At 42.5% G+C, this 15,802-nt stretch overlaps 1 protein-coding gene across 1 annotated transcript in view; it reads right to left on the reverse strand.

Moving 5' to 3' along the window:
* LOC135710780 (uncharacterized) overlaps nucleotides 1-14,081 on the reverse strand; it is a 49,477-nt gene extending 35,396 nt beyond the window's left edge. Inside the window, exon 1 of the mRNA XM_065233441.1 lies at nucleotides 13,934-14,081. The gene's annotated coding sequence lies outside the window, so the exon portion shown is untranslated. The remainder of the gene's footprint in view (nucleotides 1-13,933) is intronic.
* Between the last annotated feature and the right edge of the window lie 1,721 nt (nucleotides 14,082-15,802).

Consider the following 15,802-nt stretch of genomic DNA (forward strand, 5'->3'; position numbering starts at 1 on the left):
TACATATAATTAATTTCAAATCCTTTTATTTCACTGAACACAGGTGTGAATATGTCTTTGAAGATACATTTCCTACATTCTCACATGGAATTTTTCCCGGAAAATCTTGGTGACGAGAGTGATGAGCACGGCGAACGTTTTCACCAACAAATGAAGATGATATGGAACGTCGTTACCAAGGGTTTTGGGATGAAGCAATGATGGGTGACTATTGTTGGTTTCTGATTCGAGAAACAAGTTCAAAACATCGAAGACAAAGTCATTCGATTCTCAATCATTTTTAATAAAACCTAAATAAATTTCTTTTGTATCAACTCGGTTTTAAATCCTGATATGCCTTAATCAAATTGATATGTACAGAAAAGAATCCCCCATGAAAACTTTACATGCGATTTGGATGCTTACAACGACACCTAGAAAAAAAACTCTAAAGCTGTTGTATTTCAGCAACATTTTTAAGTGTTTTACAAAAATGCTCATAACTTCGACAATTTCCAACCGATTTCATCCATTAAAGGCTCATTTTCTCCGGTTTTGAATGGACTTTAAGAATAAATTATGGAATGATTTTTTGAATCTTTTTATCCCATTAAAAATGTTGATTAAAACAAGATTTTTATGGAAAATTCGCAGGAAAAATAAAAAAAAAATGTGGTAAATTTTTAAATGACTTCAAAATTTTAGTTAAGACATAATATTCTAGTCAACGATAGCAAATATGTTTAGCTTCATTTTCATAAAAAAAGATTTAAAATTGGTGCACTAGTTCCAAAGATATTGACATTTTAGTAATCGTACTTTTGTCCAAAATTAAAAAAATCAAAATTTTTGTATATCTCAAAAATGGCTCTACTTTAATTTTTTCTGACCACGGCATTGAATTCAGCGTATGATTTTGCATTGGAAATGATCATCACCTTACCGAGTTCAAAAATGCTGTAAACTAGTGTAATCGGTTATATCATATCATTTACTTCTCCAGAGGATCATCACCCATCGTTTCAAACATATGCTGCACTCTCATAAGTGAAAAAATGACAGCACAGCGAACAAAAAATAATCGATTAGTTGTTAATCGAATAATTAAAAATATGGGACATCTCTGATTTTGGTGTGATTGTTTTGATAAAAAAAGAGCGCAAAATTTCATCTCTACCGAGGGGGCACCAAAACCACAAAATTACCTTGCATACGGGGGGTATTCATTGGATGAAAGGGACCGTGAAAGAGGCCACTAAAATAGAATGTTTTTCTTCCGACTGTTTCATTTTAGTATTCTTCTTTGGTTGCACTGCTTGCACTGATGATTTGAGAATGGACAATCCCGCAACATAGTGCATCTGACCGCATTGCCAACAAGGTGTGCGAGGCGATTTATCTTCCATCTTCGAAGACTGTTGTTGTCGAGAGGTTCCCTTCTTCTCCTGAACTGCGTGCACCGTTGGTTTCGAGCTTGACTGACGCTCGATCATGGATGTGTCCGCCTTGAGATTGACGAGCCGTTGATAGTCGTCGATCAAGTTTTGGAGTGTTGCGGGAGCTTCTGGCGTTTCAGCTTCGATCCGGGAGAGTAGCCTGGCTCGTATGTCTGCATAGCAATGGCTTTTTAAACCGCAGACAAACACCAAGCATTTGAATTGGTCAATCTTCACGTTATTGACTTTGCCTCCGTAGCTGCTGATGACTTCTGCTTTAGATTTCACCACCTGCAGGCACTGATATCGCTTGTTGAAGATGGAGGTTTGTGATCCGAAAATCTTCTTGAGGGTTTCGACCATGCTTGGCATGATCAGCTTTACACACCAACTGCTCATTTGTTAATAACTTTTCACTCAGTTATTGAAAATTGATTTTCTTTAAAGTAATTGATAGATTAGGAACATAGCTTACTTTTATAGGTCTGCAAAGAGTAGACAAATCTTAACATTTGAATCAACACCAATGAATTTTACACTTAAAGTCCGAGATATGCAGCGAGCATTTCTCACTTCATTTTTACAACGCAAAAACAAATACAGTTTATTACTAGAATTAAAATCTACGTTTTCTTACGTACCTTAAACATAAAGTACTTACAAGCTTAAACTTTATTCTATCTACTGCTTCAAACAGAACTACGTTTTGTCAACTGTGTGCAAAGTGTTTAGCAAATGAGCAGTTTGTGACCAAAACTGTGTATGCCAAGCATGGTTTCGACTGTGTCAGCAAAATTGACGTCTTTTGGAAGCTTCGGCAGGATGTAGTTGGTGTACCGGGTGTGTGACGGTGTATCCAACTTCCTTAGCAGCAATCGGACCTTGGGATCCTCGTACCGGCTGTACCACTTCTCGAAGGTGATTCCATTTTCAGGGTCGAACGAAACTTCGCTGATGTTCGTTGCCAATGCCTCGAGTGTTTGCTCCGGGTTGCTATGGACTTGATTGGGTTCCGCTAGCTTCTGTAGGAGCGCTGCCATCTGGAGAATTGCTTCCTGAAGTTCTGTCATCGCTTCTGGTTCTTGAATCCTCGTCGCCAAATTGATGTGTCAGGAAAGTAGTTCCGGAATATTTAGAAAGATAGCTTGATGAATACTAGAGATGTTTCTTTATTCAAGGTCTAACGTATGATGAATCAATACTTGTCAATTGTACCGTTTATATAGTGTTCCAGTGATTGCTATGATCCAACTCTGAACAGGCCCCAAGAGTACCTGGAGAGTTTTTACTAACCTCCAACGACAGACATTGATCGAACAGCTTTTGCCAGACAACTCCACGAAGCATTTGCGGAAATTCGGTCTCCAGAAGCGATTCATCATGCGAAGCCTACCGTCTTTGTACACAGTGATTTGAAAAGTTGCGGTCATGTCACCGACAAACCGACATGAATCTTAAACTTAAATCTTCATCGAGAATCCATAACGGCCAATTCAAATGTGCAGCGATCCCATCTGTCAAAACCATAGAAATATTTTATCTAGATAAAAATAATGTTGTCCGAAATAGATTAGACACGAACCAACTTAAACATTTTGTACGCATGTTTGTGGCTAGGATAAATATTTTCCGCGAACACGGTGGCAGATTTCAGTTTTGTGTTTTGATCAGAAATTTCTTTGTAATTTGTATGATCATTCCTGTCGGTTTGTCGGTGGTCACGTCTTGGTTCGAATTGATGCAGTGAAGCGTTCCTTACAGCGTCCTTACGAAGGACCATATGAAGTTATCAAGCGTGGTGAAAAAATCTTCGAAGTGTTGGTTGCATGAAAGAAGCAGAGCATTAGTATCGATCGACTTAAGCGCCAGTTTACATCTGAAGTAAGGATTTTCGCATTCACCCGACTGACGGCCACACGGTCACCATGTTCGGTTCTTGATTTAACTGAGGGAGCAATAGTGGGTACACCCTTTCCGATGAAAGCGAATTGAAAACCATCATACGGAGTTTGACAGTTGATAACGCTACGTCTTAAAGTGAACAGGAGTTTGTAGAACTGTAGAAACTTTTCATGATTACGAAACCCTGTAAATCCTTCATGTTTAGATTAATAAATATATGAACCTAATGAATAAACTTAAAAGATGGACCAAACTAGACTTAGCCGTATGTGAAGACTAGTTGCAAAGGAAAAAAAAAAAAGAAGTACGAAACCTTGAAACGGAAATTTGTCCCAGATCCTTGAAGAACGGGTTCATGTCTTGGTTCTCTAAAAAATATTTCTAGCCTGAAGAATAAATTCGAAAAGATTCGAGCTCGGAAACAACTGAGGTAGGTTCCCGGGAGTTCCCGTGAATCGGGAAATATTGTTGTCCTATGATCAGTCAGGTAATAAGTTATTTTTTGATAGTTGTTCATCAACATGTATATTTTTGAACTTCTATCGAAGGTTGCTTGTAACATTGAATTGTGTTATCGACTTAATTTAAATGTTTTGATTTCTCCCGGAAGATATCAATACATTCCACCCGGAAGTTTCTTTCGACTTCCCTGAATTTGTTGACATCTTTAAATTTCCAAGAATTTCATCCCACTACTGCATGAAGCTTGTTCTATCTCTTCCCAAAAATTTCTTCTCGCTTCCCCTAAAAGTGTATTCCAGTTACTCTGAAAGTTTCTTCCGACTTTTCCCGGAAGGTTCTTCCAATTTTCACCGGAAGTATGTTCCAGGCTAGAGGAAAACAAAAAACGGAAGAATGGGGACATTTGAGTTCTGACAGTATTGCATGAACCCGACGATGTGTACCCCTATTGGTATACACTATCATACATTCAAAGCTGAATTCACTTCAGTTGACCTTTTAGAGAAAGTGAAAACGATCCTCCTCCTAGGTGCCTTCATTTGAGAATTTATAAGACAAAATTAAAAAAGAAACGCGGATCCATCTTCGCGAAGATCAATGCAAACGACGCTGCTGAAGACGATTACGTTATGTAGCGATATACGATTACCTATTATATGAGCGCAGCCAGCGAATATATTTCCCTCACCCCTACTCGATCAAAGACTCTAGACGCGAAACACGTTGATTGGAGCCTGAACACAGCTCTAATCAACTAGCCCTTAGCAAGTCGCTGATAAGCATCGGTCCTAATCCAATAAGTATGCAACTAGGGTAAACGCTCCTATAGTTGCGGTACGTTAGAAGAGTTAGGTTCCTATAGTTGTGTATTGAGTCTCCATACACAACTATAGGAACCTAACGCTTCTAACGTACCGCTACTATAGGAGCGTTTACCCTAATTCGTTCCGTTAGGCTAGTCCCTAAAAATTGAGAACGCGCTAATAATGCTCCTGCCTATTTTTTTTCCTTTGGTTTGTTTTTTTCCGTCGATCTTGTTTTCCGTGCTGAGCACCAATGCAACCGACGCGCCAGGAAGGCAGCTCCCACACCTGGACCCTACACCTATCGACCCATCAACTCATGAACCGGGGACCAACCAGGGGGAACGACACTCATTTGGATGTATTTTTGCAGTCTAGTAATTACTTGTGATTTTCGGGGAAAAACATAATTGATGGGATTTTTTGAGTGTGTCGGGATGACGAAAATAGAGCAGGGATAGAAAAAATAGATGGGAATAGATCAGGCAATTGATGTGATGTGAGGGATGTTAAAAAATTTCAGAGGGATACGAGTCTGAATGCGAAGAGGATAGGTGTAAAAAGAAGAAAAAATTTCTGCAATGAAGCGTCCATGAATTACGTAACGCTTATAGGGTGAGAGGGTGTCACCTATATCGTTACGAATTATACATAGGGGAGGAGTAGTAAAGCTTTGCGTTACGTAACAAAGAGAACACTTTGTTTTTTTTTTTCGTTTCTTGATGTAAAGTTTGAAAATACAGGTCTTTTTTGACGTTTTTGGTACAACAACGAAGGCTGTTTTAATTTTATAAATTGAGATTTTTGCTATCCTTGAACTTTTGAAAAGCAGGTACTCGATGGTACGCTGTTCTTTTGTTTTTGTTTTGAATATTAATAATATAATTAATTACCTAAAAATAAAAAAATACAAAACGAAATCAAAAATTAATTAAATGAAAAGGCGGGGGGGGGGGGGGTTTATAGAGCGTTACGTAATAAATAGAGAGGGGTCATTTTCAGTGTAAAGTTTTGTTCCAAACGGGGGGGGGGGTCAAAAATATTGATTTTTAGCGAAACGGAATTAATGGACACCGCTCGGGACACCGCCCAACTATAATAACCAAAGCTCACAGCTCAAGTGCTGAAAACGGTTCCGCACCGAATAAGTCGAAACTGCACAGTAGGAGGAACGGGTGATGGCGATGGATTACAAGGTTCCCGTTAATATTCCCAGCTGTATTTGGACGGGAATTTGATTCGCAATATTCTCGCACAGAAATACATCAGCCGGTGGGTGTCTTACTTCACCATTAGCTCTTTCTTATCCGAACCCTTGACCAGCAGCAGAGACGAGTAAAACTTGGGCCGAGTGGAAAAAATGACCTGAGTTCCTTTTCCACCTGCTTGTCGTAGGGGGTTTCATTTATAAGGCTTTTCCCGGGGCTAGAATCAGCAGTTCGAACGAAATCAACAGTTGCTTCGCGTCTGTTCGGCAACTTCCATGCTACAACACACAGAGACCCGTGCTCTTATCAGTCGAATTCGATCTGTTTGAGTCCGGGATGTGCGTTGCCGTCTCCTCCGTGATGCACTTGATGTTTTTTGCCCCCGAGACCGATTATAGACCAGTGGTCCGTCATCTTTTTTTAGTTTTCGCACCGATTTTTTACGTGGTGTTTGTTGTGGAGACGCAGAGTGTTGTAAACTGACAGTGACTATGGCAGAGTGCTTCGCGGTCGACCTAAAAACTTCAAAAAACTGCACGGCTTGCTTGACAATTTGTGTGCATGCAGAAGGGATAAGTTGGGAATAGAAATAATAGATAGGATGGATTGAAATGTTGTGCACGTTGAAAATTATATGAGAGGTTTGGGTAAAAATGGGATAATCCTGAAGTGTCGTTCCCCCTGGGACCAACGGCTTTACTTCCCATCCGAAGAAAGGCGTGATCAGAGATGTTATGCCTCAGAACATCCCGGCGGCGCCAACTGGGATTGAACCAAGGCCTGCTGGGGTGAGAGGTAATCACGCTTACCACTACACCACCGGCGCCGTTATTGCTCCTGCCTACTACTACAACACCTACGGAAGAATGCAAACAAGCTGAGCCTGTTTCGTCGCGGTAAATTAATTAGCTACAAGCAAAACGCGCGACGCTCGTGGCGATGGACAAGAAGACCATATTAAACATCTTACGAGGTCAATCAATTAACGCGTGTCTCGTCCGGCAGTAGATACGATTCTCACGAAGATGGTATTTTATGATACACACCGTTCTTTCGACACTGGGTTTTATCTACTGCGCGATCCACACCGTGAAGCACTGCAACAACTACCGTATGTCGTCGTCATGATCAGGTTCCGCCCGACATGAAAAATGTCAACCTCTGATTCGCCAGAACCGATGTTGTGTTGTACGCTCGAGATTGGCTGAAAGGCCCAGTTAGCGGCTAGCTTCCATACTGATACCGCTACACGCACTGAGGTGGTCTGAATTCTACGTTTCATGCCACAGCGAAAACTCCCCAAAACTCTAAAAATATGCGCTTGAAATTCATAGAACTTGCCACGCATGTTTTCAAACGAGGATGATCAGGGCGATCGTGAACTGATTTCTAGCAAATAACCGCACTGGAAGAAAAAAATCCCACCGGGAACAATGCAGAGTCACCCATCGAAGAATCTTCCCCCAGCCAGGTGTGGTTGGGAGCGACGCAATGAAATCTGGGACGATTATTTTTTCTTATTCCGATAATACTTTCACAACACTACTCACCATCAAATAACTGAATATCGTTAGCTTTGCACTACTCAGCGGATTCATCTTGACCGGATAGTCACTCCGATGGAGGAAACTTAACCAGGGTACTAATTACGAACTAAAAACGAACACGCACACGCCACCAAACCGAGGGGGTGGAGCGAAAGGTCTGCTTTTCCTTGGTGCCGAACCACAGCCGGACAATACTGTTCGTTTTGTCGGACGTCTGCCTTGCTTGTCCACCGGTCCAGGCTAGTTTTGGGAAGGATTTTTCGCGATCACAGACTTGCACTTGGCTGCTGCACTTCACTTCAATAACCACCAGACAGTTTTCAAAAGGGAATCTAGTATCATGTAGACAAAAAGTCCAATGTAACACCCATTGATTAGGCCGTTGAGAAAAATCGTCCAATGTAACATGTCCGATGTACAACTTGACTTGTCAAAACGTCCTATGTGTTTTTTTTTTCTATATTGTAGTATGAAATTCAAAGTAAAATTGTGATTTTAGCGTTAAAAATAGTATTGCTAAGTGTATAGTTTCTAAACAGTTAAAATATTAATCTGTCGATTTTCTCAAAATGGTGGATATGTTACTTTGGTCTCTTTGAAAAGTGACGCGATTATTAGTGAATGCACAATGCACCGGTGCGGAAAGGGAAGAAAATCCTATTGCAACCAAAGACCCAAAGAACAAAAAAAAAATTCAAATTTGAGAGAGAAAATTCTCTCTCACGAGCTCAATCTCTCAACATGCCATGTATTTTGATGAAACTCGATTTGTGAATTCCCTTTTACATATTACGAAATAGCGTACCTGACACTACAAAATAGTAGTAGTAAAATTCTGTTCATTTCTGTTAAATCATACATTGATTTAACGTTTTAATTGATTAGCCGACCTGGCTCTTCATCTTTGTTTAAATTGATATTCTAATTTAATATTTTCGTTTCTCAACTAGTTTACAGAATACCCCTTTGGGGGTGTGTTTTGTTTGAATTGAAAAAAGTGATAACCTACCTAACTACGACTATAACTTAACTTAACGCGCTAGATCACGTATGATCTGATGAATTGATCTCAGACAAGTGTCTCTGAACTTTTCCAGGATGAATACTCTCCGTTCTTCTAATGTCTGAATTCCAGCCAGGAGGTGGATCTCAGAATTTCTAGTCCACGGGGGACTGTTTAGGACCATCCTAAGGATCTTGTTCTGGATTCTTTGGAGTTTAAGGTGATGGGATTTGGCGCAACTCCAACTGCCTTCGGATGGTGTTACGGAGTCTTATAAGGTCTTTGGTAGATCTGTCAAGGTTCAAAGTATTGCTCACCTGTCTGAATACTGGCACGTGTTGTTCTCTGGCCCGGTATATCGCCTCCTCGATGGAATGCAGACACCGTCCCACGTCTTCGGGCGTCTCCGGAAGGACACCGTAGTCGACAGTGGAGTCGACACAGTGTTGGAACTGATCCCAGCTGACGCGATGCTAGTTGCGTCGGGAAGCTTGGAATCGGTTGCCACCACCGGATAGTGGTCCGAATTCAGCTCCTGGTGGGTCACAGGTTTCGAGATGTTGTCTCCCATGTTGCTGACAAAGATGTCGATGGTGGAGTGTACGCCAAACTGGCTCAAGTGGGTGGGAGAGTCCGGCGCTAACATGGTGAAGTGAGCCTCTTGCAGGTCGTCGTTCAGGATTGTGCCGTTTTGGTTGCGTCGACTGTTGCCCCAAGCGATCAGGTCGCCAGCGATGATGTACTTCTCACGGTGTCGAGTTAGTCTGATGATGTCTCTCCGCAGGTCTGCTACCGACCCGTCCCTGATGGTGACTTGTTTGGGACAGTAGGCCGCAATGATGGTAATAGGGCCGACAGGAGTGGAGACTTCCACACCCACCGCTTCGATCATCTTCAGCTGGAAACTCGGTAGCAGTCGACAGCCAATATTTCTCCTTAATGCGATAGCCACTCCTCCTCCGCAGAAGCTGGTCCGGTCTAGCCTTAAGGCCCAGGAGAGCAATGACAGCGGAAGCGGAACGGCAACGGCAGCGGAAAAGCCCGATCTGAGTAAGCCAACTTGTCGGATTGAAAACTTGTTGGAACCAAATCGACTTCGGTTAGGCATCTTGACGTCATTTGTGACAACTGTCAAACTTTCCGTTTCCGTTCCGCTTCCATCCACATTGCGTTTGGGCCTTTACGAGCCGAAAATCGGGGAGGTGAACATTTATCTCCGGCTTTAGGTGTGTTTCGGTGATGACAGCGATGTCTATGCTATGTTCATTGAGGAAATCAACGAACTCAATGATTTTGCTCTTGAGCGAGCAAGCGATCCAGTTGGCTATTTTGATGGCTTTACGGTCCATACTTTGAGGGTCATAACTGCACGAAGCTGTTCAGGTAGTGTCTTGATGGTGCGTAAGATTCGTCGCTTGTGAGTGGCTCGGCTGGGCCGCAGCGGCAGGCGATGCTGAACTGAACGTTGGCTGAGACCCGCTTGATCTGATGTTGGATTCGTAACGGGGGAACGCTGGTTTAGTGGAAGCGGTGCTAGGTTCGAGACCATACGACGAGCCGGAAGTATAGGAAACGTTATAGCGGTGGCGACCAGGTCGATTCCTCGTAGAAGCCTGTTGTCGGATCTGGATGAAGGCCGCTCGCTTGGGACATCTCCTATCGCTGCCCAGATGGTTGGAATCACAGTTCACGCACTTAGGTTCAACTTCTTCTTCCTTCTTGCAGGCGGTAGTATTGTGAGCCTCAGCACATTTGCCACAACGAGCCTTCATGTGACAATTTTTCGTACCGTGCCCAAATGCCAGACAATTAGTGCACTGTGTCACGTCACGGTGCCGAGGGTGATACTGCTCTCATTGAATCACGATGTTGAACAGCGCATGAATTTGCCGCAGAGAAGCCACACTGGTGGAGTCCTTATCGAAGTGTACCAGGTACAACTGGTCCCGGAATGCACGGACGCCGTTCCCTTTGCTAAAAGAGAGAGGATTCCCCCGCTTTTCACGCCGGTGAAGGATGTTGCCAAGCTGGGTGCCGAACTGGCAAAACACAAACTGCTCCAAGCAAACCATCATTAGGGACGGCTTGGCCGCAGACCTCCGTAGAGACATCATCAAGCTAACACGACGACGGCAAAATTTCGTCATCGCTGGCGACCTGAACGCCAAGCATCAAGCCTGGAGCAATAGTCGGCGAAACCAGAACGGCACAATCTTATACAACGATCTGCAGGCAGCCCACTACAAAATCCTGTGTCCTGACACTCCCACCCGGTTGAGTCGATCCGGAGCCCATGCCACCATCAACATCTTCATCAGCAACATTGGCGATAACATCTCTCAACCTACCGCCTGTCAGGAACTGAGCTCGAACCACTATCCGGTGGTGGCCAAAGTAGGTTCCTCGGCGAATAGGTTTCAAGTTTCCCGGCGAAATTACCACAGTGTCAACTGGCAGCAGTATCAGCGCTGTGTGGACACAGCAATCGATTACGAGGTCCTACCCGAGTCATTCGAAGAAGTCGATCAGTGTCTGCAAACCATCGAAGAGGCGATATCCCGTGCCAGGGAGCAACACGTACCAGCGTCTTAGTCATACTCTGAACCTTGATAGCCCAACCAAAGATCTTATCAGGCTCCGTAACACCATTCGTAAGCAGTTTCAGCGTTCTGGGCTGCACCACTTGAAGACCAATGTCAATAGGCTAACCAAAATTATCCAGGCCAGGATGGTGGAACTCAGAAATAACTATTTTGCCAACAAGATTCGCTCCCTCCCAGATTGTGCAAAACCATTTTGGAAGATGGCCAAAATTTTGAAAAATAAGTCGAGACCGATCCCCCCGCTTTCCTCTGTTGACCAGAATTCGGACCCATGCCTCCTCATTACCCCAGTTGAAAAGGCCAATGCGCTTGGCCAACATTTTCTGATTTCACATAATCTTGGCCAAACCATGGTGAGCCCCCATGAACCTGCAGTACTGGAGGCAATGTCTAGAATCGCGTAGTAGTGCATGATGATAGTAGACTATCGGCTGATGAGGTGATAGCAGCTATTAGTAGCAATAAAAACATGAAGGCCGCGGGTATGGATGGTGTAGTCAACCTTAAGTATTGATTTCTTCAACCATCTTACCCTTATCTTCAACAAATGTTTGGAGCTTGGCTATTTCCCTGCATCCTGGAAGTTAGCCAAAGCGATTCCAATACACAAGCCTGGCAAAGATCCTAACAGTGCCAAAAGCTATCGCCCCATCAGCCTCTTGTCCTCCATCTCGAAGCTATTCGAAAAGTTGATACTCAGCCGTCTGCTGGTGTTTTTAAATGATAATAACATCTTTCTCAAAGAGCAATTTGTGTTTAGGAAAGGCCACTCTGCCATCCACCAACTCGCACGAGTTACTTACATTATCAAGCGGAATAAGTCCGTTTCCAATACATCTGCCATGGCATTGTTGGATGTCGAGAAGGCGTTCGACAATGTCCGGCATGATGGCCTAGTGCACAAGCTGCATCGATACAACTTTCCGATCTACCTAGTGAAGATCATCAAAAACTACTTGTCGGGCAGATCCTTCCAGGTCTACTTGAAAAATGTCCCCTCTGATACGTTCAACGTTGATGCAGGGGTTCCTCAGGGTAGCCTGCTGGGGCCTATTCTATTCAACATTTTCATGTCAGACGTTCCTCCCCTGCCGGGTGGTGGCATCCTGTCAATGTTCGCATATGACACCTCAATCATCTATAAGTGTTGAGTGATCCGCGCTCTGGCGAGTAAACTACAATCAGGCCTGGATGTTCTGTTCGACTATTTCAAGGGATGGAAGAGTTGTATCAATGCAGCTAAAACACAAACCATTCTGTTTCCACACTCGAATTCACCTCGACTTGTTCCATCTTGATAGCACTCCCATTTAATGGTCGAGTGAAGTAGTCTACCTTGGTCTCACCCTCGATAGCAAATTGCTATTCCGATCCCATGTGGACAAGACATCTACCAAGTGTAACATCTTGATCAGGTCGCTCTACCCTCTGATAAACAGGAAGACCACCCTGTCCCTCAAAAACAAGCTTGCTGTCCACAAGCAGATCATTCTGCCGGCTATTGAGTATGGTTTGCCAATCTGGGAGAGTTGTGCTAAGTGCCACCACCTGAAGCTTCAGAGGATCCAAAACAAGATCCTCAGAATGATCCTTAACAGTCCACCGCGAACTCGTAATTCTGAGATTCACCACCTGGCCGGTCTTGAAACACGCGAGGAGTGAAAGACGTCCACGCTGGAAAGGTTCAGAGTCGCCTGTCAGCGATCAACCATCCATCAGATCATTCGTGATTTGGCAACCTAGTTTAAGTAGTTAGGTAGCTTCCTGTGCTCTAGTAGAAAGATTATCAATTTTTTTAATTCAAACGAAAACAATCCCATAAAAGGGTATCCTGTAAATTAGCGCTTAACGCAATCATCATATTAGAATACCCAATTAACTCGAACAAAGATGAAGAGTCAAAGGCTAATCAATTGAAATGTTAAACCAAATGTTGAATCATAAAAATAACAAAAAATAAACGTAAATTTTACTACTTACATATAAATCTATATGCATATATAGAGGTACCAGACATATTTTGCACTGCACTGTCCTCTGTGATCGATTAACGGAAAACAGATTATACGTAGTTTTCGATAGATGTCACCGCAAATAACAACAGTAACATCTGATGGAACATGAATCCAAATGCTTGACAAAATGATTAATTGTGAAATTTTTGAACTATAAATCATATTCCAAATCTCCTTTTCCCTCTCCCCATCCATACAATTGTCATACACTAACCTCGAGAAGACCGCGGGTAATCGGTTCGAATCCTTTAAGTTTAGATTTAAGACATTAATTATGTAAAACGCAAATGATAACTTGGCTCTGTAAAGTTTATTCGATCGCAATTTCAGTTGTTCCATTCTTGTTATGTCTCGTATGCAAAGCGATATGCATTTACTGGAAAACGACCAGCGGCAGCTTTATCCTGACAGAATATGAGAATGACATGATAAACATTCTTCGTCAATAACCATGTCAACAATTTCCTTCAATCTTCTGGCCTGACAACTACCGTTCTGATTCATATTTTGAACACTTAAGGCACTTATCTTTGAAAAGCTTTGAATTTCAGACACGTACGATAACATTCACTGTATAATCTCATTTTATTCGAGTTCATACCTACGTTATATTTCGTTAATCTTATGAGATTATAAAATAAATGCATAAAACTGTCTTATCTTTTCGGTCTTTTCACCGTAAAAAAAATGTGATTCATTTGTCGGACACTTTATCTTTTAAGAATATTGTGTAAGACCGCGGCTGATTAAAGGAACAAGCGTGACAGGTTTCTAATGTTTATGTCATATAGCTGTATAGGTATTTCAAGAAATCACCATTGCACCATTTGTTTAAGGTAATACATCTTCAATATTTTATATCGCCGTTACAATGCATGAGCAAATCGAATTAAAATCTTCTGTCATCTCGATTGGATCGTGCTGTTATATGGCTGTCAGTCAGCATTAAACAACTATTCTTATTATTATACTCACACTTAGTTGCGACCAAATTTACACCTCGTTAGTTGCACTAATTTGAATTCTTCTGAGTACAATTTTGTTCACCGAATTAAACACCACAAAAATACCTCAAGGCACTGAGTTCGTCACCTTACAGCTGAACACTCTTGATACGGACTAACTTGACTTCACCGTCACGTCGCTTTTATAAATGGATTGTGATAAACTAATCTGCTCCGCAGTGTCGAATTCCGATAACGATAATACATATCAAATCCACAATCTCGTACTGGCGAGCAGGGCTGAGCTTTGTCATGTCATTGACAGACTTTTGCGCAATACAAAATTGTTTTTCACATAGTCTTTGATAGGATTGATCCGCAAAAAGACCTTCGTCAAAATCTCGTTTATTTTTCGTCAATGACAAAGATTCACCTGGTAACAAAAGGTGTAATTCCGGTGTAAAAAGGTGTAAGAGAGTGTTTACTCATTCGTATGGAGAACTTTCTTAAAGCGTAGGTAACTCAGCGCATAAATTTCTCCCAACGAATGACTAAAAGTCATTCACTCTCTGAGGATTTTGATGCGTGGTCATTATCGGTTTTATTGCTTGATTTGGTTGCGAAGGAATCCATTTTTGACTGACAAAGGCGCACATTTGGAGGGTGTTCCAATTCTACGAAGAGTATAAAAATCATGAGTCATTTTTCTCATTTCTGAGATTGGATTTCTTCCCGTGCATGAACCTGCAGTACTGGAGGCAATGTCTAGAATCGCGTAGTAGTGCATGATGATAGTAGACTATCGGCTGATGAGGTGATAGCAGCTATTAGAAGCAATAAAAACATGAAGGCCGCGGGTATGGATGGTGTAGTCAACCTTAAGTATTGATTTCTTCAACCATCTTACCCTTATCTTCAACTAATGTTTGGAGCTTGGCTATTTCCCTGCATGCTGGAAGTTAGCCAAAGCGATTCCAATACACAAGCCTGGAAAAGATCCTTCCAGTGCCAAAAGCTATCACCCCATCAGCCTCTTGTCCTCCATCTCGAAGCTATTCGAAAAGTTGATACTCAGCCGTCTGCTGGTGTTTTTAAATGATAATAACATCTTTCTCAAAGAGCAATTTGTGCTTAGGAAAGGCCACTCTGCCATCTACCAACTCGCACGAGTTACTTACATTATTAAGCGGAATAAGTCCGTTTCCAATACATCTGCCATGGCATTGTTGGATGTCGAGAAGGCGTTCGACAATGTCCGGCATGATGGCCTAGTGCACAAGCTGCATCGATACAACTTTCCGATCTACCTAGTGAAGATCATCAAAAACTACTTGTCGGGCAGATCCTTCCAGGTCTACTTGAAAAATGTCCCCTCTGATACGTTCAACGTTGATGCAGGGGTTCCTCAGGGTAGCCTGCTGGGGCCTATTCTATTCAACATTTTCATGTCAGACGTTCCTCCCCTGCCGGGTGGTGGCATCCTGTCAATGTTCGCAGATGACACCTCCATCATCTATAAGGGTCGAGTGATCCGTGCTCTGGCGAGTAAACTACAATCAGGCCTGGATGTTCTGTTCGACTATTTCAAGGGATGGAAGAGTTGTATCAATGCATCTAAAACACAAACCATTCTGTTTCCACACTCGAATTCACCTCGGCTTGTTCCATCTTGATAGCACTCCCATTTAATGGTCGAGTGAAGTAGTCTACCTTGGTCTCACCCTCGATAGCAAATTGCTATTCCGATTCCATGTGGACAATATATCCACCAAGTGTAACATCTTGACCAGGTCGCTCTATCCTCTGATAAATTGGAAGTCCACCCTGTCCCTCAAAACAAGTTTGCTGTCCACAAGCAGATCATTCTGCCGGCTATTGAGTATGGTATGCCAATCTGGGA

The sequence above is a fragment of the Ochlerotatus camptorhynchus genome, unplaced genomic scaffold, assembly GCF_037179485.1.
Source record: "Ochlerotatus camptorhynchus isolate MF236.1 unplaced genomic scaffold, CSIRO-AGI_Acam_v1.1 ptg000402l, whole genome shotgun sequence".
NCBI lineage: Eukaryota > Metazoa > Arthropoda > Insecta > Diptera > Culicidae > Ochlerotatus > Ochlerotatus camptorhynchus.